Consider the following 27272-nt stretch of genomic DNA (forward strand, 5'->3'; position numbering starts at 1 on the left):
AAAGGCATATGATATCTCTCTCTCTCTCTCTCTCTCTCTCTCTCTCTCTCTCTATATATATATATATATATATATATATATACACACACATATACTATGTATAGTATACATATATACTATGGGGCCAAATTATTAACTGGCGGGCGGACAAGATTCGCTGTAGCGAATAATATACGCCCGACATTGCTAAATACCAGCCGGAAACTTCAGGGGTAGATTGCAGCATCCGCTGCTTGGTAAATCTACCCCTTTTTATGTATGCATACTTTCTTTATATATATATATATATATATATATATATATATATATATATATATATATATATATATATATATATATATATATATATATATATATATATGTTCAAAAAGCAAGGTTTTAATATACACTTCTAATAGATTAACTGTTTGATTAATTATTTGTGCATGAAATCATGCAGGCAGATATGCAGCAGGGTTAGGCTTATAAACTGTGCAGTCTGCATTGCAAAAAACACAAATTACAGAGTAAAATTACAGGAAAAGGGGTAGGGGAAATAATTAAAGTATTTTGAAAAGTTTTTTTTTATTGTACATAATTAAACATCTTATATTACAATGTTAAAGTCTTTCATATCCGTTTAAAAACATGCATATTTAAAATTAGGTTGGAAGGAAAAAACTTATGTAGATACTCTTAAAACATCTCAAAGGCATAATTCAGGTCTCATGACTATTGTAAACTATTTTCAAATCTCTAACAAAAGAGTTTGAATATGTTCCACGCAGCTTAGACACGTCAGTTAGGGAGTGTCGGGTGAAAATGAAAAAATAACACGTCTTATCAATCATATGAGAATAATCATCTCTATAAATAGGACATTCTTTAAATGTTATAAATTGCAATAAACAACTATGGTTATTTTGAACATAAAATATTGTGGCGCACATTTACAGATCAGTGACTATTGCCGACTTTGTTTGACTTAAGTATTGTGCGCCCCGGGTTAGTGTGCACTATACAGAGCGAGGGCTATACATATTTGTAGTGTCTGCATTGCTCTATATTATTCCTAAGGGCATTTTAAATATTTAGTGTAATTTTGAAATTCTAAAAAGCTACAGCGCTCTATATAATCAAAATAAAAGCATAAAATGAGTTTTAAAATCTTATTAACACTTCACATCTAGAAGTAGAAGTTTAAATTTAGATTTGAATATAAAAGGTTTAGTTATGCATATATATCTTCATTATTTACCCCCCCCTTTTCATGTAATTTAATTCTGAAAATAGAGCAATTTCTAACTCCCAGACCTAGAATTACACCCTGCTGACATATCAAGGCTGACCCTGCTACATATATGCCAATAATTGGATTTAAATGATAACAACTGCAAAACAGAATACTTTATTCTAACTTTATGACTGTGACTAGCCTTGTTGACTTCCAACTAAAGCCACAATCGGCTAGTTTATTCTATGGCAATATAACAGCAAACTGTCCTTTAAACATGTTTAAACATACTATACTAAAAATATCCACCAGCAGTATAAAAATGTTAATTTAAAAATGAAATAAAATTTCTTTAAAAGTCTCGGTATCCACAGAAAAAAATGTCTCCCAAATTCTATAAACAAGTAGACTGGGGAATCCGCCAATGCTTAATATGATGTTATAATCATATATGTTAGTGCAATAGTCTATAGCAGAGTAATCCGCCACACTTTAAGCAGAGGTGTAACTAGACTTCTCTAGGCCCAGGGGCAAACAATATCACAGTGCTAGTATAGTTGTGCCCAGCAGTTTAACCCCTTAACTCCCGGGACTTGCCCAAAAAAAAAACTGGAGAATTTTTAGCATTTTTGCTATCACTCTATTTAAACAGAAATAGAGCCTATTTTTTATTTACCTGTCAAAACTATATATATATATATATATATAAAACCCAAGGTATTGATTTTGGTACATTTTAATGCCACGATTTCACCGCCAAATGCAATCAAATTAAAAAAAATTGTTAACTTTTTTACAAACTTTGGGTTTCTCACTGAAATTATTTACATACCGCTTGTACAATCATAGCACAACTGGTTGTAAAAGCCTCTCTGGTATCCTCTTTGTTCAGAAATAGCAGACATATATGGATTTGCCTTTGCTTTTTGGTAATTAGAAGGCCACTAATTGCAGCTGCGCGCCACTCTTCTATTATTCCCAGCAGTGAAGGGGTTAATTAGGTAGCTTGCAGTGTTAATTTTGACAGCAAATTTCAATTTAGTCTTAGTTTTAGTCTTTTGACTAAAATGCCATTTTAGTTTTAGTCGTATTTTAGTCATCTGAATTAATTTAGTTTTAGTCTAGTTTTAGTCGATTGAATCTCCAGTAGATTTTAGTCAACTAAAATCTAAGGGGTTTAGTTAAAGTGTAATGCATTATTTTAGCATTTCTCTATCATTTGCAAACTGATTATATACTCCAGGAGTAAACATAACACCTGTTAATATTTATAGTATTAAGGTTTAAATATGCAATACAGATACAGATTTAGCCGTTGTGATATGTAACATCTTTATTAAACATAAATTAAATAAAACCAAGTTTCATAAAAAAACAGAAGTGCAACTTTAAAATATAAAAAAACAAAACTGTAAACTGTATTGGCTGTATTGCACATATTACCTAATATAAAAACTTTACCAGTTCTCTGTTAATAATTAAAACAAGTATCAAGTAACTCAACACAACAAAAAGTTTCTGCAGCTAGCACAGGCACAGCATAACTTAAACCCATACTTGTGGGTTATGCTTATTTCTATAGGAAGAATCAATTGATTGTTCACAGATTCGAAAAAGGTTCGGCAACGATATTAGCAGCACTGCTCAAAAACTTCAAAACTAATTATATACTCCTGGAGTAAAGGTTTATTAACCTGTTTTTATTTATGGTATTAAGGTTTGAACATGCAATACAGATTTAACAGATTTAACTGTTGTGGTATATAACATGTCTATTTATCTTAAAATTTAATAAAATTAAGTTTTGTAAATTTTACAAAAGAGCAGTAATTAGATATGGATTGATTATAACAACTTGCATAAAATGTTTTTGTCAGCAAATTTTGATTTAGTTTTAGTCATAGTCTTTTGACTAAAATGTCATTTTAGTTTTAGTCGTATTTTAGTCATCAGAATTTCTTTAGTTTTATAGTCATTTTAGTCAAGTTTTAGTCAACGAAATTAACACTGGTAGCTTGTAAGGTTAATTTTAGCTTTAGTGTAGAGATCAGCCTCCCACCTGACAACTCACACCCCCTAATCTAGGGTTGCCACCTCGGCCATGTTTTCCTGGACACTTATGAGTTACACATGCTGCGGGGTGTGCAGAGAGGAACATGAATAGTGCTGCTCAATATCACTATTTGTGTGCTGTCCAAAATTTAAATTCACGTTCCTCCCTGCACTCCCTGCAGCATGTATAACTTATAAGTGTCCAGGAAAACCCTACCCTAATCCCTCCTAAACAGCTCTCTTTCCTCGCTTACTGGTCATCACCATCTTAGGTACTGGCAAAACAGTCTGCCAATGTGAAAATTTCAAACATTTTTCTTTTAATTAAATATTTTTTTTTAATAGGTTTTAATATTTTATGCAGTGTAGGTCCCCCCTAACCCTCCAACCTCCCTAATCCCTCCTAAACAGCTCTCGGACCCTCACCCCCTCTATCTAGTGTTGTGCTGCCATCTAAGGAACTGCCAGCTGTCTGCCAGTACCTATAAAACCCTTTTTTCTAATGCAATTTTAATTTTAAATTTGACTTTTTTTTCTGTAGTGTAGTGTTTTTTTCTGCAGTGTAGGACCCTCATCCGGGAGGTGGCTACCCATTACCTCCCGGATTACCTCCCGCGTCTCCCGCTGGCTCTAGCAGTGTCCCTGTGTGTAAAGATCTGGCATCTGCCCTCATATGGAACCAGAGCACCGATTGTACTCCGGTTCCATATGGGGACAGATACCTGGAGCTCAGGAACTCCAGCTCTGGGCTATTACTTAACAGCTGAGACTGCTGAAGTTTCCTGAACCTCCGACGTATGTATACGTCGTGCGGGCGATAGCCAAAGTACAATGTATACACGTCCAGAAGGGTGAAGGGGTAAAAGGGAGATGAAACACAATATTTTTTTCTTTCATGATTCGGATAGAGAGGCCCGAATGGAGCTTGAGGGCCCGTGTTTCTGGTGAGTCTTCAGACTCGCCAGAAACGCAAGTTATGAAGCAGCGGTCTGAAGACCACTGCTCCATAACCCTGTCTGCCTGCTCTGAACAGGCGGACAGGATTCGGCACAATTCAACCCGATCGAGTACGATCGGGTTGATTGACACCCCCTGCTGGCGGTCTGCAGGGGGTGACATTGCACCAGCAGCTCTTGTGAGCTGCAGGTGCAATGCTGAATACGGAGAGCGTATTGCTCTCCGCATTCAGCGAGGTCTTGCGGACCTGATCCTCACTGTCGGATCAGGTCCGCAAGACCTTTAATAAATAGGCCTCAGAGAATGCAATTTTAAACAAATTTCTAATTTACTTCTATTATCAAATTTTCTTTGTTCTTTTTGGTATCTTTTGTTGAAAAACATGTGTATATATAAATATATGTATCTCAATGTTAAAGCCCTTTACCACCTTTTTTTTTTTCTTACACCTGAGACCTCATATCTTTGAGTTTTGTGCAACTTCTTAATTTCGCAAAACAGTTAACCACAGCTCTGAGATCAAGGTAATGATTATAGCGTAAAAATACAGCCTAGGTAACTATTTCAAGTTACAAGGTCCATGTCATTTGTATGCTAAGAAACGTTACTGGAGTGGTGCAAAAATTAATAAAAAAAATAAAAAATACCTTGAGCGTAACAATATTTATGTAGACAAACTTTATGAGTGTTTAGATGCACTAAATTACTCTAATAAAGTCTATGAAGAATTTTGATGTAGCTGCAAGATCACAAAGTTTACAAATGGAATGTAAATTAGCCCTTAGCGTTTCGTACCCTATCACAAGTTTACTGTAACCATTAAGCAAGTATCCGGCCAGCTAAGTAACTAAAAATGATTCATATGATGCCTAGGGGCTTATGTCACCCAATGTTTGAGTCCTGAAAGTCAATGTTAAACTTTCATAGTTCAGAGCATGCTATTTTAAGAGACATTTCACGTCTGTTATGAAATTCACTTTGTTCTTTTGACAGCCTTTGTTGAAAAGCATTATTAGGAACCTGCGAAAAAGTCACAATGCGTTGTGTGTGTTCGCAATGGATTTGCCTCACCACTTGTATTCCAGGCCATAGTTAATAAAATTACCTAACATTTTAAACAATGTTCTTTATTTGCTTTTTATGTTTTTTTAAAGGGACAGTCAACACCAAAATTATTGTTTCTTTCTAATGACACCGTGAGTCCATGGATCATCATCAATCACTGTTGAGAATATCACTCCTGGCCAGCAGGAGGAAAGCGCCACAGCAAAGCTGTTAAATATCACTCCCCTACCAACAATCCCCCAGTCATTCTCTTTGCCTGCAGTGCAAGGAGGAGGTGAAGTTTAGGTGCCTGATGAGAAGTTTTCTTCAATCAAAATTATTTTTTTTAGCAGAGTAAGCTTACTCTGTTCTTTTCTGGGGTCTAGCCTAGTCCATGTCTGTCTCTTTAGTAGGGCAGTGGTGGCTTTTGAGCACTAGAGAAATTGTGAGGTACAATCCTCACTGCGTTTTCTCAAGAATCTGCTGCCCTAACTAGAAAACCTTTTTTTTTAAAAAGATAGATAATCCCTTTATTACCCATTCCCCCGTTTTGCATAACCAACACAGTTATAATAATACACGTTTTACCTCTGTAATTATCTTGTATCTAAGCCTCTGCAAACTGTCCTCTTATTTCAGTTCTTTTGATAGACTTGCATTTTAGCCAATCAGTGCTCATGCCTCTGTAAATTCACGTGCATGAGCTCAATGTTATCTATAAGAAAAACATGAACTAACGCCCTCGAGTGGTGAAAAACTGTCAAAATGCATTCAGATTAGAGGCGGCCTTCAAGGTCTAAGAAATTAGCATATAAGCCTACTAGGTTTAGCTTTCAACTAAGAATACCAAGAGAACAAAGCAAAATTGGTGCTAAAAGTAAATTGGAAAGTTATTTAAAATGACATGCCATTTTTTTAGAATCATGAAAGTTTATTTTGGACTTGACTTTCCCTTTAAAGAAAAAGGACTCCACTCTTTATAATGTGAGATATCACCTGTATGTTGGTTCATTTTTGGAATAGAGGATGGTGCAATTTCTTGAAGATTAATTCTATTTATTTGAACTTGTTCAATATATTATAAAACCAACACTGTTAGTGTAAGGTGGGGTTAAATAGGTGGTAAAATATATTTAACCTTATTTATCTGTGGATCTCAACTGCAGACTCTTATAGGTTAATTATAGGAAGAAGGAAGAATTCAGGTATAGTTATACCTTGCTAGTTGGTTACAGGAGGAAATGCTGTTCTCCTGTATTCAAAGGGTTATGGAACACTATTAAATCAAGTAGTGCCTCTTATTGAACTGATGGTAAGAGATACCGTGTTGTTGACAGCAAGTCCGTTTTTTCCCAATTATCTTTGATGAAGTAGAAAAGTCTGTTTCTCCTGAACTTTGTTAGAATATGTAAGTTCGTTTTTCCCCCTTGTAGTAATTGGTATTAAAGAACTCACTATGTAGTACTGGAGAGTCCTGGTGAGTTGTCCGGAGAGCAGGGAGAGAGCAACCGCTGCGTGATATGAGACGCAGGCAGTGGTTGTGTGCTGCGAGTAGCGTAGCTGCAAAAGGGTGTGTGCGTCTCGACCAATCCGGTGCGTGGAATAGCTGACAGGCTGGAAACTCAGCGTCCACGAGAGAGGCTCCGGTGCTTTGTTTGCAACAATACCTTCGCTGATTTCGGTAGTAATATTACCTCCAGTGTGCTTAATACAATTCAGGTAAGCTGAGAATGATTTGGAAAGTCAGCCATATAAGCTCAGTTTATGAATGTCCAAACCTCCAAACGGAGGGAAAGGTCTTGAAGGGAAAATCCGTTTTTAAACTGGAACAAAGCTGTAGTAAGCTCTTTCGTATATAATATGCTACTAAGTACACTTGATTAACTGGCAATTGTTGTAGAGGCTCATGGGTCTTTTATAACCTACCCTTAAAGGGGTATGCATCATAGAATAGTTAGAGGTTTCTCTTAAAGAGACATATAGCAAGGTAATTCCCTGACAGTTAGTGTGTAGTGAAATATGTAATGAAAAGAAATAAATGAATGAATAATTGAATAAATTGAAGAGACAAATTTTATTCATGCTACACACCACATTTCAAACATCCAAAAATTGTTAAGAACAAATACATTTATAGTACTAACAGAGGTTCCCATAGAAGAGGACAAATATATAATTACTGTATTTGAAAATAATACATTATAATTACTAATTAAATTGTAAATTCAACCCATCATTTATAGAAACTTTCATATCTGAGAACAATTTTGCAATGAAAACTGCAGCTTTATTTTGACAAATGAGTAAATTAGGAATAAAATAATCTTTGCCAACCAATCACAAACTAATATTCAGATATAGCACAAACTCTGTTTGTACATGTGCAGTTGAGAGAGACTAGGGAAACCTGCCCTTTAGCACTGATTCAAATGAGTTACTATTGCAAAGAATGATTCTCCTATCATGATTGTGACTGCTTAGAATCGTAGGGGGGAGGGCGAAGTAAACAAAAGCTTACAGAAATTGCCTAAAAGTATTAACTCAAACCTCCCTGGGGGAAAATTAAACAAGCACAATTTGTAGATGTATTTTACAGCAGGAAGCAGCAAAGTAAATAATGAATTTATATTGCAATAATTTTTCACTTGCAATAATTAAACATTTTGGGCTAGATTACAATTGGAGCACTAAATTAAGGCAATAGATAAATAATAGTTTGATTGATAAGGATGTATGGCTAGATTGTTAATGGATAGATATATTGATAGATAATAGGTACATAGATATATAGATATATACAAATACAGATGAAAGACAGATAGATAAAGATAGATAGATAAATAGATTAAAAGAATATAAAAATAGATAGATTAAAAGGACACTGAACCCAAATTTATTCTTTCATGATTCAGATAGAGCATGACATTTTAATCAACTTTCTAATTTACTCCTATTATCAATTTGTCTTCATTCTATCGTATTTTAAAAGCAGGAATGTAAATCTTAGCAGCCAGCCCAATCTAGGTTCAGCACCATGGATAGTGCTTGCTTATTGGAGGCTTACATTTCCCCACCAATAAGCAAGCATAACCCAGGTTCTCAACCAAAAATGGGTCGGCTCTTATGCATCACATTCCTGCTTTTTAAATAAAGATAGCAAAAGAACAAAGAAAAATTGATAATAGGAGTAAATCAGAAAGTTGCTTAAAATTGCATGCTCTATCTGAATCATGAAAGAAAAAAATTGGGTTTAGCGTCCCTTTTAGAATGAATAGACAGATTTGGGGGTCAATTTATTAAAGTCTGGTGGACATGATACAATGCAGCGTATCATGTCCGCCAGACATCACTGAATGTGGACAGCATACACTGTCCGTATTCAGCATTGCACAAGCAGTTCTAGTGAACTGCTTGTGCAATAACGCCCCCTGAAGATTCGCGGCCAATCGCCCACTAGCAGGGGGTGTCAATCAGCCCGGTCGTATAGGATCGGGCAGATTGCTGTCAGCTACCTCAGAGGTGGCGTATGAGTTAAGGAGCAGTGGTCTACAGATGGAAAACAGGATGGATTGGCCCAATTCAGCCAATAATAAATAGACCCATTGGAATGGATAGACAGATATAAAATGTTTAGACAGATTGATAATTGATAGATAGATAAATAGATTGATAGAATAGATAAATAAATCTTATAGATAGATGATAGATAGATGATAATGTGATTAGTAAATTATGTATGGATAGATAGAATAGATTGTTGATGGATAGATAGATAGATAGATAGATAATAGGTAGATAGATAATAGGTAGATATATATATATATATATATATATATATATATAGATATCTAGATAATAGGCAGATGTGTGATTGATAGATGGATAGATAAATAGATAATAGATAGATAGACAGATAGATACTGTAGATAGATGATAGATTGATAGATAGATAATAGGTAGATAGATAGATGATAGATAGATCTATAGATAGATAGATAGATATATGATAGATTGATATATAGATAGATTAGATAGATAGATAGGTAGATAGATAGGTAGATAGATGGGCAAGATAGATACATAGATAGATAGATGTGTGATAGATAGATGATTGATAGATAGATAGATAGATAGATAGATGATAGATAGATGATTGATTGATAAATAGATTAGATACATATATAAATGATAGAGCTTAGCTATTATACCCTTTGCTTTGTTGGAATACATCTGTACCTTATTAATACATTTTGGTGTTTTTCTTATAAGGAGTAAAGAAAGATGTTTGTTTAATAGAGGAATACAGCAATACAAACACACAGTAATTCTGATAACTAAAGAGAGGCTGAATAGACCGAAACAAAAGAGGCAGATGGATGTCTAGCTATAAAGCACAGAACACAGGTGTTTAAAGACATCAGATGAGGACTATTTGCCTACAGCATTGTTGTTAATGTATTGATATTTTATAAAAAAGGAAGATGCATTTAAAACTTGTACACAGAATATTTAATTTGCTATAATTATACATTAATACAGTTTTACACTATATTCAGTGTTACACGTTTTACTGTTTGGTCTTTTTGATTAAAACATGATTTCATTAAAGGGATGGAAAGTTTGAAAGTTATAACAGCTTTTAAACAAAGTTCCTGAGCTCACCCCCCACTTTGTTTTATATTTAAGGGGTGTGTCACTCACTACCCACCAATGGGAGGGGAATTATTTGTTAAAGTGATACAAAACCCCAAAATTGTCTTTCATGATTCAGACAGAGAATATGATTTTAAAAGGACAGTCAACACCAGAATATTTATTGTTTTAAAAGATAGATAATCCCTTTATTACCCGTTCACTAGTTTTGCATAACCAACACAGTTATATTAATACACTTTTTACCTCTGTGATTACTAAGCCTCAGCAAATTGCCCCCTTATTTCAGCTCTTTTGTCAGACTTGCATTTTAGCCAATCAGTGCTGACTCCTAGGTAACTCCACGTGTGTGAGCACAGTATTATCTATATGACTCACATGAACTAATTCCCTCTAATGATGAAAAACTGTCAAAATGCATTTAGAGAAGAGGCGGCCTTCAAGATATATACAATTAGCATATGAACCTCCTAGGTTTAGCTTTCGACTAAGAATAACAAAAGAACAAAACAAAATTGATGATAAAAGTAAAATAGAATGTTTAAAATTACATACCTGAATCATGAAAGTTTATTTTAGACTTGACTGTCCCTTTAAACAACTTTCCAAATTATTTCTATTATCTAATTTGCTTCATTTTCTTGGTATGCTTATTTGAAAGTGAAGTTACCTCGGTAGACTCAGGAACTGCAATGCATTACTGAGAGCTAGCTGCTTATTGGTGGCTGTACACAAATGCCTCTTTTCTTTGGTTCCCCAGATGTCTTCAGCTTGCTCCCAGTAGTTGCTGCTTCAACAAAGGATACTAAGAAAACTAAAGGGTTATAAAACCCTAAGGCCTAGATTTGGAGTTCGGCGGTAGCCGTCAAAACCAGCGTTAGAGGCTCCTAACGCTGGTTTTGGCCGCCCGCTGGTATTTGGAGTCAGTGATTAAAGGGTCTAACGCTCACTTTTCAGCCGCGACTTTTCCATACCGCAGATCCCCCTACGCCATTTGCGTATCCTATCTTGTCAATGGGATCTTCCTAACGCCGGTATTTAGAGTCGTTTCTGAAGTGAGCGTTAGAGCTCTAACGACAAAACTCCAGCCGCCTGAAAATAGCAGGAGTTAAGAGCTTTCTGGCTAACGCCGGTTCATAAAGCTCTTAACTACTGTACCCTAAAGTACACTAACACCCATAAACTACCTATGTACCCCTAAACCGAGCTCCCCCCACATCGCCGCCACTCGATTAAAATATTTTAACCCCTAATCTGCCGACCGCCACCTACGTTATACTTATGTACCCCTAATCTGCTGCCCCTAACCCCGCCGACCCCTGTATTACATTTATTAACCCCTAACCTGCCCCCCACAACGTCGCCGCCAGCTACTTAAAATAATTAACCCCTAATCTGCCGACCGCAAAGCGCCGCCACCTACGTTATCCCTATGTACCCCTAATCTGCTGCCCCTAACACCGCCGACCCCTATATTATATTTATTAACCCCTAATCTGCCCCCCTCAACGTCGCCTCCACCTGCCTACACTTATTAACCCCTAATCTGCCGAGCGGACCGCACCGCTACTATAATAAAGTTATTAACCCCTAACCCGCCTCACTAACCCTATCATAAATAGTATTAACCCCTAATCTGCCCTCCCTAACATCGCCGACACCTAACTTAAATTATTAACCCCTAATCTGACGACCGGAGCTCATCGCTACTATAATAAATGGATTAACCCCTAAAGCTAAGTCTAACCCTAACACTAACACCCCCCTAACTTAAATATAATTTACATCTAACGAAATAAATTAACTCTTATTAAATAAATGATTCCTATTTAAAGATAAATACTTACCTGTAAAATAAATCCTAATATAGCTACAATATAAATTATAATTATATTATAGCTATTTTAGGATTAATATTTATTTTACAGGCAACTTTGTAATTATTTTAACCAGGTACAATAGCTATTAAATAGTTAAGAACTATTTAATAGTTACCTAGTTAAAATAATAACAAATTTACCTGTAAAATAAATTCTAACCTAAGATATAATTAAACCTAACACTACCCTATAAATAAATTAATTAAATAAACTACCTACAATTACCTACAATTCTATTGGCTGTTCCGATCAGCCAATAGAATGCGAGCTCAATCTGATTGGCTGATTGGATCAGCCAATCGGATTGAACTTGATTCTGATTGGCTGATTCCATCAGCCAATCAGAAAATTCCTACCTTAATTCCGATTGGCTGATAGAATCCTATCAGCCAATCGGAATTCGAGGGACGCCATCTTGGATGACGTCCCTTAAAGGAACCGTCATTAGTCGGGAGACAACGGAAGAAGAGGATGGATCCGCGTCGCCTGCTTCAAGATGGACCCGCTCCGCACCGGATGGAAGAAGATCGAAGATGCCGCTTGGAGAAGATGTTTGCCGGTCCGGATGTCCTCTTCTTGCCGGATAGGAGGAAGACTTTGGAGCCTCTTCTGGACCTCTTCAGCCACAGGATGATGGATCGCCAACCCCCGCTTGGGTTGGATGAAGATGTTGGAGCCAGGACGGATCGGTGATACCTGGATGGTGAAGACAAGGTAGGAAGATCTTCAGGGGCTTAGTGTTAGGTTTCTTTAAGGGGGGTTTGGGTTAGATTAGGGGTATGTGGGTGGTGGGTTGTAATGTTGGGGGGGGGGGTATTGTATGTTTTTTTTTACAGGCAAAAGAGCTGAAATTCTTGGGGCATGCCCCGCAAAGGGCCCTGTTCAGGGCTGGTAAGGTAAAAGAGCTTGTAACTTTTTTAATTTAGAATAGGGTAGGGAATTTTTTATTTTGGGGGGCTTTGTTATTTTATTAGGGAGCTTAGAGTAGGTGTAATTAGTTTAAAATTGTTGTAATATTTTTCTTATGTTTGTAAATATTTTTTTATTTTTTGTAACTTAGTTCTTTTTTATTTTTTGTACTTTAGCTAGTTTATTTAATTGTATTTATTTGTAGGAATTGTATTTAATTAATTTATTGATAGTGTAGTGTTAGGTTAATTGTAGGTAATTGTAGGTAGTTTATTTAATTAATTTATTGATAGTGTAGTGTTAGGTTTAATTATATCTTAGGTTAGGATTTATTTTACAGGTAAATTTGTTATTATTTTAACTAGGTAACTATTAAATAGTTCTTAACTATTTAATAGCTATTGTACCTGGTTAAAATAATTACAAAGTTGCCTGTAAATAAATATAAATCCTAAAATAGCTATAATATAATTATAATTTATAGTGTATCTATATTAGGGTTTATTTTACAGGTAAGTATTTAGCTTTAAATAGGAATAATTTATTTAATAAGAGTTAATTTATTTCGTTAGATGTAAATTATATTTAACTTAGGGGGGTGTTAGTGTTAGGGTTAGACTTAGCTTTAGGGGTTAATCCATTTATTATAGTAGCGATGAGCTCCGGTCGTCAGATTAGGGGTTAATAATTGAAGGTAGGTGTCGGCGATGTTAGGGCGGGCAGATTAGGGGTTAATACTATTTATGATAGGGTTAGTGAGGCGGATTAGGGGTTAATAACTTTATTATAGTAGCGGTGCGGTCCGGTCGGCAGATTAGGGGTTAATAAGTGTAGGCAGGTGGAGGCGACGTTGTGGGGGGCAGATTAGGGGTTAATAAATATAATATAGGGGTCGGCGATGTTAGGACAGCAGATTAGGGGTACATAGGGATAACGTAGGTTGCGGCGGTTTACGGAGCGGCAGATTAGGGGTTAAAAAAATATGCAGGGGTCAGCGATAGCGGGGGCGACAGATTAGGGGTTAATAAGTGTAAGGTTAGGGGTGTTTAGACTCGGGGTACATGTTAGGGTGTTAGGTGCAGACGTAGGAAGTGCTTCCCCATAGACAACAATGGGGCTGCGTTAGGAGCTGAACGCTGCTTTTTTGCAGATGTTAGGTTTTTTTTCAGCTCAAACAGCCCCATTGTTTCCTATGGGAGAATCGTGCACAAGCACGTTTTTGAGGCTGGCCGCGTCCGTAAGCAACTCTGGTATCGAGAGTTGCATTTGCGGTAAAAATGATCTACGCTCCTTTTTTGGAGCCTAACGCAGCATTTGTTTGAACTCTCGATACCAGAGTTAAATTTATGGTGCGGCCAGAAAAAAGCCTGCGGAGCGTTAACAGCCCATCTACCGCCAAACTCCAAATCTAGGCCATAGTTTTTCTTTCATGATTCAGCTACAGCATGTAATTTTAAGCAATTTTCTAAGTTTTTCTTATAATCAAATTTTCTTTGTTCTCTGTGTTTCTTTATTTGAAAATAAGGAATGTAAGCTTAGGAGCCGACCGATTTTTGGTTCAGCATCTAGAAATGCAGCTACCAATCGCAAGCGCTACCCAAGGTGCTAAACCAAAAATGCGCCTGATCTCCAGGGTTATGACTGCATATTACAAGCATGGCAAGGCTTCATTGGTGAAGATGAATAGTGGGAAAAAACAAATTTAAATGATCGGGACCAACGAGAATTGTGTACTAACAACACAGAACTACTACAAAAGGACACCATATCCACCTAGAAGACCCTATTTCCACAACTACAGTCCCCAGAGAACTTCACGAAGCCAACATCCATGGAAGAGCGCCAATTGCTAAGCCTTTCATTGCATACATCAACACTAAATGTGAAAAAGATAGTGTCATGATCATAAAACCTGGACAACTGAAGATTGCAAATGAGTGATGTGGTTCACTGAGTCATCATTTACATTGTTCTAAAAGGAAGCGTACACCTCAGGCTGTCACTTCCCAACTGCATAGATGGGTTTGGCTCTGTAATGATTTAGGAGTTCATATCTTGATATTTGGCTGTCCACATTATTACCTTAAATGGTCAAATTACTTCCAGCAAGTACTTGGACATTCTAGGTGATCAAGGGCATCCTATGTTTCAAATGCTGTTTTCCAGCATTGATGCCATTTTGTAAGATGGGAGCACCAAGAAGAATTTCAAAATCTGCCCTGGTCAACTCAATAATCTGACTTAAATATGACTCAACCACTGTGGGCAGTTTTAAAGAGCAGAATGAGACATATTCCCTCCTTTAACATCTCTGAAGCAATTGGCAGATGCTGTGGTAGACGATTAGTGCAACATTCCACTGGAGACTATTCAAAAATCTATTCATAGAAGGTTGGAAGATGTATTAAAGGCACCTTATTAATAAAGAAATGTCACCCATATCCCAAGTGTTTACATTATTTTAGATAGAGAGAGAGAGAGATAGAAGTTTGACAGATAGATGATAGATGAAAAGACATACAGATAGATAAATGGATAGATGGATAGATAGAGATATAGAGATAGATAGATAGATAGATAGATAGATAAATGGATAGATGGATAGATAGAGATATAGAGATAGATAGATAGATAGATGATAGAGAGATTGAAAGATAGATGACTGATAGATAGTTAATAGATGGAAAGATAGAAAGATAGATAGATACGATAGATAGATAGATAAATAGTTACGATAGATAGAAAAATGATAGATAGATGAATAGAGTGATAGATAGATATATAGATAGATACAGAGATAGATACAGAGATAGATGATTGATAAATGATAGATGGATAGAGAGATAGATGGATAGAGTGAGATAGATAGATGGATGGATATATGGATAGATAGAAAGATAGATACATAAATAGATGATAGATAAGTAGATAAATAGATGATAGATAGAAAAATAAAATCATTATATATTTTTAGCTCAGCCTTGCGTCAGAAAATAATATTTTTTGTATATTGTTCCTTGTTATTTACTGAAGGCTTTTTTGGAGAAATATGGAGTGTTCCATAGTGTAGATATGTTTCTTTTACTGGTATGATGTCTAATATAAAAAGTGATTGAATGCTGGTGAGTAGATGAGACTATAAGGGAATTGTGTGTAATTTATTTGCACAGTAAAACATAATAATATCTATAACATATTTATTACGTCATGAATTACTATGAATATCTGCCAATAGTTTTACCCTTGTGACCTTTTTGTTATCTCTACCAAACCCTGCCATTAGTCTAACCCCTGACGCAAGCTCTTCCTACACACAAATAGAATATATTTTAACAAAAGAGCGTATACTGTTTTTTTATTAGCTTAGTAATAACTTAAATTAAACTTTATACAGACATCTGTTCCTTTGTTTCCTAGTCTTTCTTAATATGATAGTCTTTTTCAACTAGAGAAAAAAATCATTCTAATTAACAAATAATTCTTATATATTAGATGCCTTAAAGGGACATTAAAGCCACATTTATTTCTTTCATGATTCAGATAGAACAAGCAATTTTAAACAACTTTCTAATTTACTTCTATTATCTAATTTGCTTCATTCTCTTGATATCCTTTGCTGAAAAGCATATCTAGATAGGCTCAGTAGCCGCTGATTAGTGGGTGATTTTATTTTGGGGGGGCTTTTTTATTTTGATTGGCTCACCTTTGTGCATTGCTATTTCTTCAACAAAGGATATCTAAAGAATGAAGCAAATTAGATAATAGAAGTAAATTGGAATGTTGTTTAAAATTATATTCTCTATCTTAATCAGTAAATCAATGTAAATATTTGCATAGGAAATTAGCACATCTAGGCAAGATTCCCCGCTAAAAGCTAGCAGGCAATCTTGCCTAGATGTGCTAATTTCCTATGCAAATATTTACATTGATTTAATTTTGAGACATGGAGGATTTTAATTTCAGTTTTTTATCTGCCCCCATAATTTTAATCTATCTTAATCATGAAAGACAATTTTGGGGTTTAATGTCCCTTTAAAGTAAGTGATAACCACACAGAGCTATACAGGGACCTGATTCTGTGCTAGATTATGAGTGGATCGCTATCTGTCGCTCACGCTTGTGTGCTAACTTCGCTCGACCTCGGCTTTTTGCATGAGTTGAATACCACAAGCATTACAAGTTGAAATTAAAACATTTTCACTTGTGTGCTAACCCAAGGCACGCAAAAAGCCTAAGTCAATAGAGTTTGAAAAGTGGAAAAAACACTAACACCCCTCTCTCGCGCAAACCTAATCGCATTTTCTCAATTGCGGTAACCCGACATGAAAATATAAATATTTCACATTCCAATTGTCTTCACATAGAAGAATATGTTCTATTTTATTCTTAAATTGGAATGTGAAATATTTACAGTACATACACAAACACTAACACATTAAATATGAATATTGCATAAATATGATTTATCATGTTTTCAGCTACTTAGCTGCAAAGGGGTCCAATGCACTTATTAAAAAAAAAACCTAACCGCCCGCAAAAAGTATTTAAAAAAAAACCTAACCACCCGCAATAAGTATTAAAAAAAAAACCTAACCGCCCGCAAAAAGTATTTAAAAAAAAACCTAACCACCCGCAATAAGTATTAAAAAAAAAAACTAACCGCCCGCAAAAAGTATTTAAAAAAAAACCTAACCGCCCGCAAAAAGTATTTAAAAAAAAAAACCTAACCACCCGCAATAAGTATTAAAAAAAAAACCTAACCACCCGCAAAAAGTATTTTAAAAAAAACCTAACTGCCCACAATAAGTATTAAGTAAAAAACAACAACCAACTACCTAATAAAATTAACTCCTAAATCCTCCAACCCCAACATCGCAAACTACCATCGCAAACTATCTAATAACCCCTAAACCACCATTAACCCACATAGCTAATTAACCTAATAAATCTATTAACCCCTAAATCGCCATAATCCACATCACAATTAACATAATAAATCTGTTAACCCCTAAACTGCCAAACCCACAACGCAAATAACTTATCTCTAAGCCCCCTAACCTAACACCCCCTAAATTAACCCCATTACTTAAATTAAAATAATCCTAAATTACAATTAAAATACAAAACCTAACATTACTTTAAAAATAAAGAAAACTAAGTTTAAAAAAGTTTAAAAGAGTCTTAACATTACAGAAAATAAAAAAAAATCTAACATTACACAAAATAATAAACCACATTATCCAAAAAAAATAATTAAACCTAATCCCTATAAAAATAAAAAAGCCCCGCAAAATAAAATCACCCACTAATCTAAGAATAAACTACCAATAGCCCTTAAAAGGGCTTTTTTGTAGGGCATTGCCCTAAAGAAATTAGCTCTTTTACATTAAAAATAAACCAAGCCCCCTTAACAGTAAAACCCCCCACCCACCAAACCACCCAAAATAAAAAAACTAACACTAAAAAAACCTAAACTACCATTGGGCATTTGTCTAAATATGTATATGTTTGTGTGTGTATGTATATATATATATATATATATATATATATATATATATATATATATATATATATATATATATATATATATATATATATATATATATATATATATATATGTATATATATATACACTGTATATATGTTTGTACATTTGTATTTATGTATTTATATAAAATAAGCCCTTTGTAGTTAAGTATCTGAAAACATGAAAAATCTAATTTATGTAATATTTAAATTCACTAAAGTGTTTAACTATGTATGTACTGTAAATATTTCACATTCCAATGTTCTTCTGTTCTTCACATAAGGGAATATATTCTTTTTATTTTTAAATAGATATTCCTATATATATCTGTTTTTATGTATACCTATATATAATCATATATATATATATATATATATATATATATATGTGTGTGTGTGTGTATGTATGTATGTGTATATATATATATGTATATATATATATATATATATATATATATATATATATATATATGTGTATATATATATATATATATAAGGAAGAAATGGAAGTAAAAAATTATTTATTTCCAATAAAGACAGGGACTTCAGCACTCTTTTCAAAGTTATACAGCTCCAGATTCAAAGGGAACCAAGTAACACTTTATTGACATATACAATCAAATCTTGTGACACACTGTATCCCCCAAGGAAGGAGATATATGTAGTTATACAATATGCAGTATAGGCTAGATAAAAAGGAAAATCCTTTTAGTTTGTCGCTACAGGTAACAAGATAGAATATAGTGCAGAGTAAAACTAAACCTGACCAGTCAGAGTGAACCCCAGTACCGAAAATACATTAAAATCAAGTTGCAGTTAGTTAGCGAAGTATATTTCAAGTTACCACTCCCAACTGCACACAGAACCTTCACTAGCTGTTGTGGGGGTATAGCCTGGGCAGATAACATGTATGGGATCTAGGTATTCGATAATATACTCCTTTTTGATGCAGCAAGTCAAAGCATACAGAATATAAATATAAAGCACATGGAAATGCGTCATTCACAAGCCATGCAAGGGTTAAAAAACATGGAAACTTTTTTTGCAGGAATTTAGATCGAGTGGTGATAAACACTGCTACACCCAACTGCTCTCAGAACCCCTAAGAAAGTACAGAGGTATATCCTGGGCAGATATCAATGTAGGGGATCTAAGCTGTGGAATCAGACACTCTGCACCAAGCAAGACATAAAGCAGTATGCGGACAGCAAAAGTATGCACATAGGGTTAATCAGTTTTAGCATGGAATAGAATTAGTTGTATATGGAAAATGTCCCAACTCCATGCAGGACAAGCCTTTTGAGTTATGTCATTCTGTGCACAAGGTGTATTCCTCTGTGGCTAATGAGAGTTTTTTCCTTATAGCAATACTGCAGTGTGGCGGTATACATATAGCCTAGAGTACATCTCCAAGGATTGTAAGTTACCGTGGTGCTAGGAGCATAGGCACACAGGGCTGTTGCTGGGTAAAGTCATTGACAGAATCTTTCAAATTATATGTAGCTTCCACATACTACACCTTCTTCCGTGACTGGTAAGACCGCAGAATCCTGTTAAGTAAGCTGGAACTTGTCCATACTCATGGTGGAAGGACGACTTGCTGCAAGTTCAGGTAGAACTGTGGTTGGTACTCCGGATTACCTGTTTGGTCAGCTGATGCCGATGCGCGTTTCACCCCCTTGTCTTCAGTGAGGCGGGGCTTTGTCAGGGCGGATCCTATACTGTATATTTTATTACTACATATATCTCATTCCTTGGGGGATACAGTGTGTCACGAGATTTGATTGTCAATAAAGTGTTACTTTGGAGCTGTATAATTTTGAAAATAGTGCTGAAGTCCCTGTCTTTATTGGAAATAAATATTTTTTTACCTCCATTTCTTCCTTATATTTTTCTAGATATATTTTTTTAAAGGTCTGCACCATTGGTTGTATTCAACCTTGAAAAGTCATTAGCAATTGTTGCATTGTACTTTTACAGCTCATTAAGCTAGCAACTGATTCCCACTCTTGCTATTTTTCTCGAAAAGATATATATATATATATATATGTTACCAAAATACCATCAGATATATATATATATATATATATATATATATATCAATATCATTTTCGGCTATTTGAAGAACATTGGAATTTGAAATATTTATATTTCCTGGCGGGAGTAGCGCACATGGTTAAAGGGACAGTCAAGTCCAAAAAACTCTTTCATGATTTAAATAGAAAATGCAATTTTAAACAACTTTCCAATTTTCTTTTATCACCAATTCTGCTTTGTTCTCTTGGTATTCTTAGTTGAAAGCTAAACCTATGAGGTTCATATGCTAATTTCTTAGACCTTGAAGACGGCCTCTAATCTGAAAGAATTTTGACCACTAGAGGGCATTAGTTCATCTGTTATATATAGATAACATTGAGCTCATGCACGTGAAGTTACCCTGGAATGAGCACTGATTGGCTAAAATGCAAGTCTGTCAAAAGAACTGAAATAAGGGGGCAGTTTGCAGAGGCTTAGATACAAGGTAATTGCAGAGGTAAAAAGTATATTAATATAACTGTGTTGTTTATGCAAAACTGGGGAATGGGTAATAAGAGGATTATCTATCTTTTAAAACAATAACATTTTTGGTGTTGACTATCCCTTTAAACATGATCGGGTTTGCACGTGAGTATGGGTGTTAGTTCATATTTAATGTCGGGTTAGCACACTTGGTTAAACGCGATCAGATTTGCGTGCAAGTATTGTTTTTGTTTACACTTTTTGTGCTCCATTGAAGTCTATGGGGCCGATTTATTATTGTGCGGGCAGACATGATGAGCTGTAGCAGATCATGTCCGCCGCACACCGATAAATGCTGTCGGCATTTATCATTGCACAAGCATTTCTCGTGAAATGCTTGTGCAATACCGCCCCCTGCACATTCGCGGCCAATTGGCCACTAGCAGGGGGTATCAATCAACCTGATCATATCCGATCGGGCTGATTGCTGTCCGCCACCTCAGAGGTGGCGGACGAGTTAAGGAGCAGCGGTCTTATGACCGCTGCTTCTTAACTCCTGATTCCGGCGAGCCTGAAGACTTGCACGGAATTATCATCTTATGTGGCTTGATAAATCGGCCCCTATGGGGGAATATGTTAAGGCAGTTGTGATTATGGGGCCTATCTATCAAGCTCCGAATGGAGCTTGATGTCCCGTGTTTCTGGCGAGCCTGCAGGCTCGCCAGAAACAGCAGTTATGAAGCAGCGGTCACAAAGACCGCTGCTCCATAACCTGTCCGCCTGCTCTGAGCAGGCGGACAGACATCGCCGGAAATCAACCTGATCAAGTACGATCGGGTTGATTGACACCCCCCTGCTGGCGGCCCATTGGCTGCGAGTCTCCAGGGGGCAGCGTTGCACCAGCAGCTCGCCGTATTCAGCGAGGTCTGGCGGACCTGATCCGACAGTGCGGATCAGGTCCGCCAGACCTTGATAAATAGGAGCCATTGTGTTTTTAGTATAATAATTTTAAATTCCAATGTTCTTTACTTAGAGGAAGAAGTTAATTATAATTTTAAATATATATATAGCTGTATATATTCATTAGATGTATAGTTATAGATATATATTTTAGAAAAAAATCAGCGATAATTGTTGTTTCTTTTTTTAAATACATGCACTATTGAAGTCTATGCGAGAAGTTCACATGGTTGGGATATCCGAAGTCCTGAAGTTAGCACGCATCAGACTTTCACACACCCGCTAATTTTTTACTTTCAAGTTGTAATATGCGTGCCAACTTGCCAGTGTTAGAAGTTTACTTCCAGCGCAGTTAGCGTGAGAGAGCAAGAATCTGTTAGCGCCACGTGTAATCTTTCTCAGAGTAAGTGCTATTGCATTGCATTTTTGTAATGAATTTATTGATTGTGCAATTCTACCTCTATTTAACCCCTTCATGCCGGCATCAAAGTATTAACTTTGGGATGAATTTTTCCATGTAAACATTTACTGTAAAAATGAAATCACGTGATCGTCGATGAGATCACATGAATTCAAGGATCATGGGGGACTGCCTACACTGCTAGGTATGCCCTCCAGTCCAATTCCTGATTGCATCAAAGGGGGGGGATGCAGGACGCCCTATAAGGTAGGACATTCCATGCCGTCCTAACGACGTTAAGGCCAAGCACTGTTTGGATGGCTTGGAATGTCCCAACAGTGTGAAGGGGTTAAATGTCCTTTAAAGGGACAGTCTACACCAGAATTTGTATTATTTAAAAAGATAGATAATCCCTTTATTACCCATTCCCCAGATTTGCATAACCAACACAGTTATATTAATACACGTTTTACCTCTGTGATTACCTTGTATCTAAGGTTCTGAAGACTGCCCCTTATCTAAGTGCTTTTGACAGACATGCAGTGTAGCCAATCAGTACAGACTCCTAAATAACTCCACGGGAGTGAGCACAATGTTATCTATATGACACACACGAACTAGTATTGTCTAACTATAAAAACTTTCAAAATGCTCTGAGCTAAGAGGCGATTTTCAACGGTTTAGAAATCAGTTTGAGCCTACCTAGGTTTAGCTTTTCAAAAATACCACAAAGGGAACAAAGCAAATTTGATGAAAAAAGTAAATTGGAAAGTAGTTTAAAATTGCATGCCCTGTCTGAATCATGAAAGTTTAATTTTGACCAGACTGTCCTTTTAATGGCAGAAGCATTTTAGAATTGTAGCTGATAAAACAACTCACTGACAACACTCACCGCAATTCAGAAATTATCTTCTGAAAACAAGCGTAAGATCTTTATAAACTACACAATGTTTAAAGAGGCAAGTTTATTTGTTAGCTGAAGAGAGGCGTGGAAAGGATTCTATAACTCGTAGTCATGAAAGGACTTAAAATGACAGTTTAATCTACATTGTCAAAAAACTAGAGTTATGACATTTCTACCAGAATATGAGAACAATGGTTTTATATAATATTCTTTAATACAATAACTCACAAAGTATTTATCAGTAATATACTTCCTTTGAATGAGGAATGTCTCTGAACGGTACGTTTTTTTTTTCTCCAAAGCACAACCTGTAACAAAAAGAAAAGTAAATATTTTGAAGGTCTAAAGACTCTAGTAATAAATCCCTTAAATTTCATGAATTTCATAATTAAAGGGACATAAAAACCAATTGACACAAGCAATTTTGACATGTTTGCTCACTATTGGTTTCACCTTAATTGTTCCCTTTCTTGCTAAGTGTACCCATACATATTGTGCAACCTTTTTTAACAGACAAAAAGACCTTTCTAGTGATACCCTATATTGGTAAATAAAATAACTATAAATAGGAATTTAATACTGAAAAATGGGGGGGGGGGGGGGGGGGGGTTTGAAAAAGCTTTTTTTTCAGTTTTCTTTATAACCATTTCTATAAAACTAGTGTAGCTAAAGTAAAATACTGCCAAATAGATTAATTATATTTGTTCCGATTTTAGGAATACCCGATATGTCTAGGTTTTCCAAGTAATTTATAGCAAATATAGGTCATATACTACAGAGATTGAATTATTGGTTTAACGTTAAAATTTGCTGGGCTTGGACTGTAAGCTAAATAGCGGTCATTCAAATCAATACTGCTAGACAAAAGTATATAGAAAGAAACAGAGAAAGAGAGTGAGAAAGAGAGAGTGAGAAAGAGAGAGTGAGAAAGAGAGAGTGAGAAAGAGAGAGTGAGAAAGAAAGAGTGAGAAAGAGAGAGTGAGAAAGAGAGAGAGTGAGAAAGAGAGAGAGTGAGAAAGAGAGAGAGAGAGAAAGAGAGAGAGAGAGAGAGATTGAGAGAGAGAGAGAGAGAAAGAGAGAGAGAGAGAAAGAGAGAGAGAGATTGAGAGAGAGAGAGAGAGAGAGAGAGAGAGAGAGAAAGAGAAAGAAACAAAGAAAGTGAAAGAGAGAGAGGGGCCCATTTATCAAGTTCCGTATGGAGCTTACAAAAGGGCAATCTGGTTTTTCTAAAATTCTAAGTCTACTGGTTTAAATTTAATTCAGTGGGTTACACTTTTTCTTTCTATAATTAATAATTGTACATTTCAAAAACTATATTAGTTAATAATCAGTCAACACAGTATATTTGCATAATCAACAATGCAAGATAACAAGACAATGCAATAGCACGTAGTCTGAACTTCAAATGAGTAGTAGATTTTGTTTCCTACAATTTTAAAAGTTATGTCTTTTTCCACTCCCCCTGTACCATGTGACAGCCATCAGCCAATCACAAATGCATACACGTACCATGTGACAGCCATCAGCCATTCACAAATGCATACACACTTATTCTTGCACATGCTCAGTAGGAGCTGGTGACTCAAAAAGTTTAAATATAAAAATACTGTGCACATTTTGTTAATGGAAGTAAATTGGAAAGTTGTTTAAAATGGTATGCTCTATCTGAATAATGAAAGTTTAATTTTGATTGAGTGTCCCTCTTTAGCTAGCTCTGTGTTTTTAATATTAAATTAAATTGTATAGTGTCGAATCTCTTTATAAATGATGGTGTAAATATCTTACGCGATAATTGTGAAACAAATTGTGAAAAAATTGTGCTGAAAAATAAAGTGATGAAAAAAATGAGAGAAAAAAATAATAATAAATCTGTGTTTTTTGTACTGAAATGAATTGTCTGGTGTCAAATCTCTATCTAATTATAGTACAAATGTTATTGTGCAATAATTGTGATGAATAAAATGAAAAACGTTCTAATAGTAATTCTGCACTTATTATGTTCCCTTATTGTTATAGGATAAACTCAAAGCCCTTAAAGTAATTTTGGATATATAATCACAAATGGACAATGTATACAGATTATAGATATATATTCAACATTTATTAAAAGACAATTTAAATTGTTCAGTTTCTTCATTCTATTCAATGCAGTGTGTTCCTGGGAAGAAGATAAAATAGTGTGTAAACACTTGGACTTTGAATATTAGTCCCTTAAAAAATCACACCGGTGTAAAAAAAATCATTAAAAAAGCTAAAATACCCAGTTTGATATTTTCAGTGGACATTATATGAAAGTTGTTATATAATTTTAGCTATTTATACAGACGTCAATGTTGCACTTTACATATATATATTATTGCTCAGTCTCTTTTTTTAAGACAACTAGTTTTGTGGCAAACAGTTATTTTGTAGCCAGTAGATCAGATACAAACGCCAAGTTTGTTGCAAATTTATACAGTTCTGTTCACTTCTACGGTCATTTAGAGGTGTCAGTGATTTTACTTCACCTTGTATATAAAAAGAAAAAGAGAAATAAAGAGAGAGAGAGAAAGAAAGAGAAAGAGAGAGAGAAACAAAGAAAGCGAAAGAGAGAGGGGCCCATTTAACAAGCTCCGTAACCTGTTCGCCTGCTGTGAGGAGGCGGACAGAGATCGCGTGAAATCAACCCGATCCAATACGATCGGGTTAATTGACACCCACGGATCTGCATGATCCGCTGATCGGATCATGTCGGACAGACATTTCATAAATAGGCCCCAGAGAGAGAGAGACAGAGAGAGACAGAGAGAGACAGAGACAGAGAGAGACAGAGAGAAAGAGGGAGAGAGAGAAAGAGAGAAAGAGAGAGAGAGAGAGAAAGAGAGAGAAAGAGAAAGAGAGAAAAAGAGAGAGAGAGAGAGAGAGAGAGAGAGAGAGAAAGAGAGAGAGAGAGAGAGAGAGAAAGAAACAGAGAAAGAAAGAGAGAAAGAGAGAGAAAGAGAGAGAAAAAGAGAAAGTGAAAGAAAGAGAGAGAAATAAAGAAAGAAAGAAAAAAGAGAAACAGCAATTTGAGACATTAGATAAAGAATGTAACATATTTAGCATTTACAAGAAGTATTCTATTTACTGCACAATAACGATGCTTTGCCTTTACTGGTCTTTAAATAGAAACCTTTAGCAGGGTGAGTTTTGTCCTGAATTAAAGTACAAGAAAGAGCAGGTAATATTCCTACCGTCTGTAGCTATGGCAGAAAATAATAAATGAAAAAACTTCAAGGGTTTCACCCCCTTTAAAGTAAAACAAAAGTAATGAACAGTTTATAATCTATAATGTTGTTGTTAAGGAACATAAAACTCAAAATCGAATTCTTCATAAAGTTCAGATTACAGGTCGGGCGAAGTTGATTGCGCCCGTGCACTACTGAACCAATCAATATTGAACAGTTTTGTATTATATGTTTTTGGATAATTTGTTTAACCAAACTATTTTTACACTTTCAATGCACAAGTACCATGCCTTATACATTCACTCAAAAGTGCAAAGGGAGAGTAGTCTATTAATCTATCAGTTCTTACAAGTCGACAATCACACTGGTACGTTTTAATGGTATAGGAATAAGCTAAATGACAATATGTTGTTTTTTTTAAACTGCCACCTATACTGAACATTTTAATATTGCAGTATTCTCTATATAAAAAAGCTATGTAAACAAAAAACAGGATCAGAAATCAACCTCCCAGTGGAGTGTGGGAACAAGAAAGTGCAGCCCATTTGAATTGGTGTTCCTGTAGAAGTTTTGAATTCAAACAACTTATCAGCTACTTTAACAAATACATTGTTACTTTAAAGAAATTATCAAACATCCCTGAACTACTTGCAGACTCTAATAAAAAAATAGCACCGGCTAAAATTGGTTCAGTCCTAGTGCTAGAAAATTCATTTTTATATTTTGCCGTTTTCTCCTCTCTCCAGAGAGGGATGAAATTCTGTTTACATGTCTCTGATTGTCTTTCTTATCACACAAATAACAATATTATAACAATTCTCTTTTTGTATCGCCACTACAATTCGCTTGTTATTCGTAACCTTGGAAGAGCATCCGTTTATGAGTCATTGACAGTGAATTTGGCTGATGTTACAACATTTTTACGTGCAATTTGCTTAAGGGTTAAACAAACTGACATACAATATAACAAGGTAAGGAGAGGTTACCTTTCAGTACCATCCAAACCAGTATCTAATTGCTGCTGCAGGGGCTGATGGGAAAACATATCTGAACTATTGTAAGAATGTAC

Source organism: Bombina bombina, chromosome 7, assembly GCF_027579735.1.
Source record: "Bombina bombina isolate aBomBom1 chromosome 7, aBomBom1.pri, whole genome shotgun sequence".
Lineage (NCBI taxonomy): Eukaryota > Metazoa > Chordata > Amphibia > Anura > Bombinatoridae > Bombina > Bombina bombina.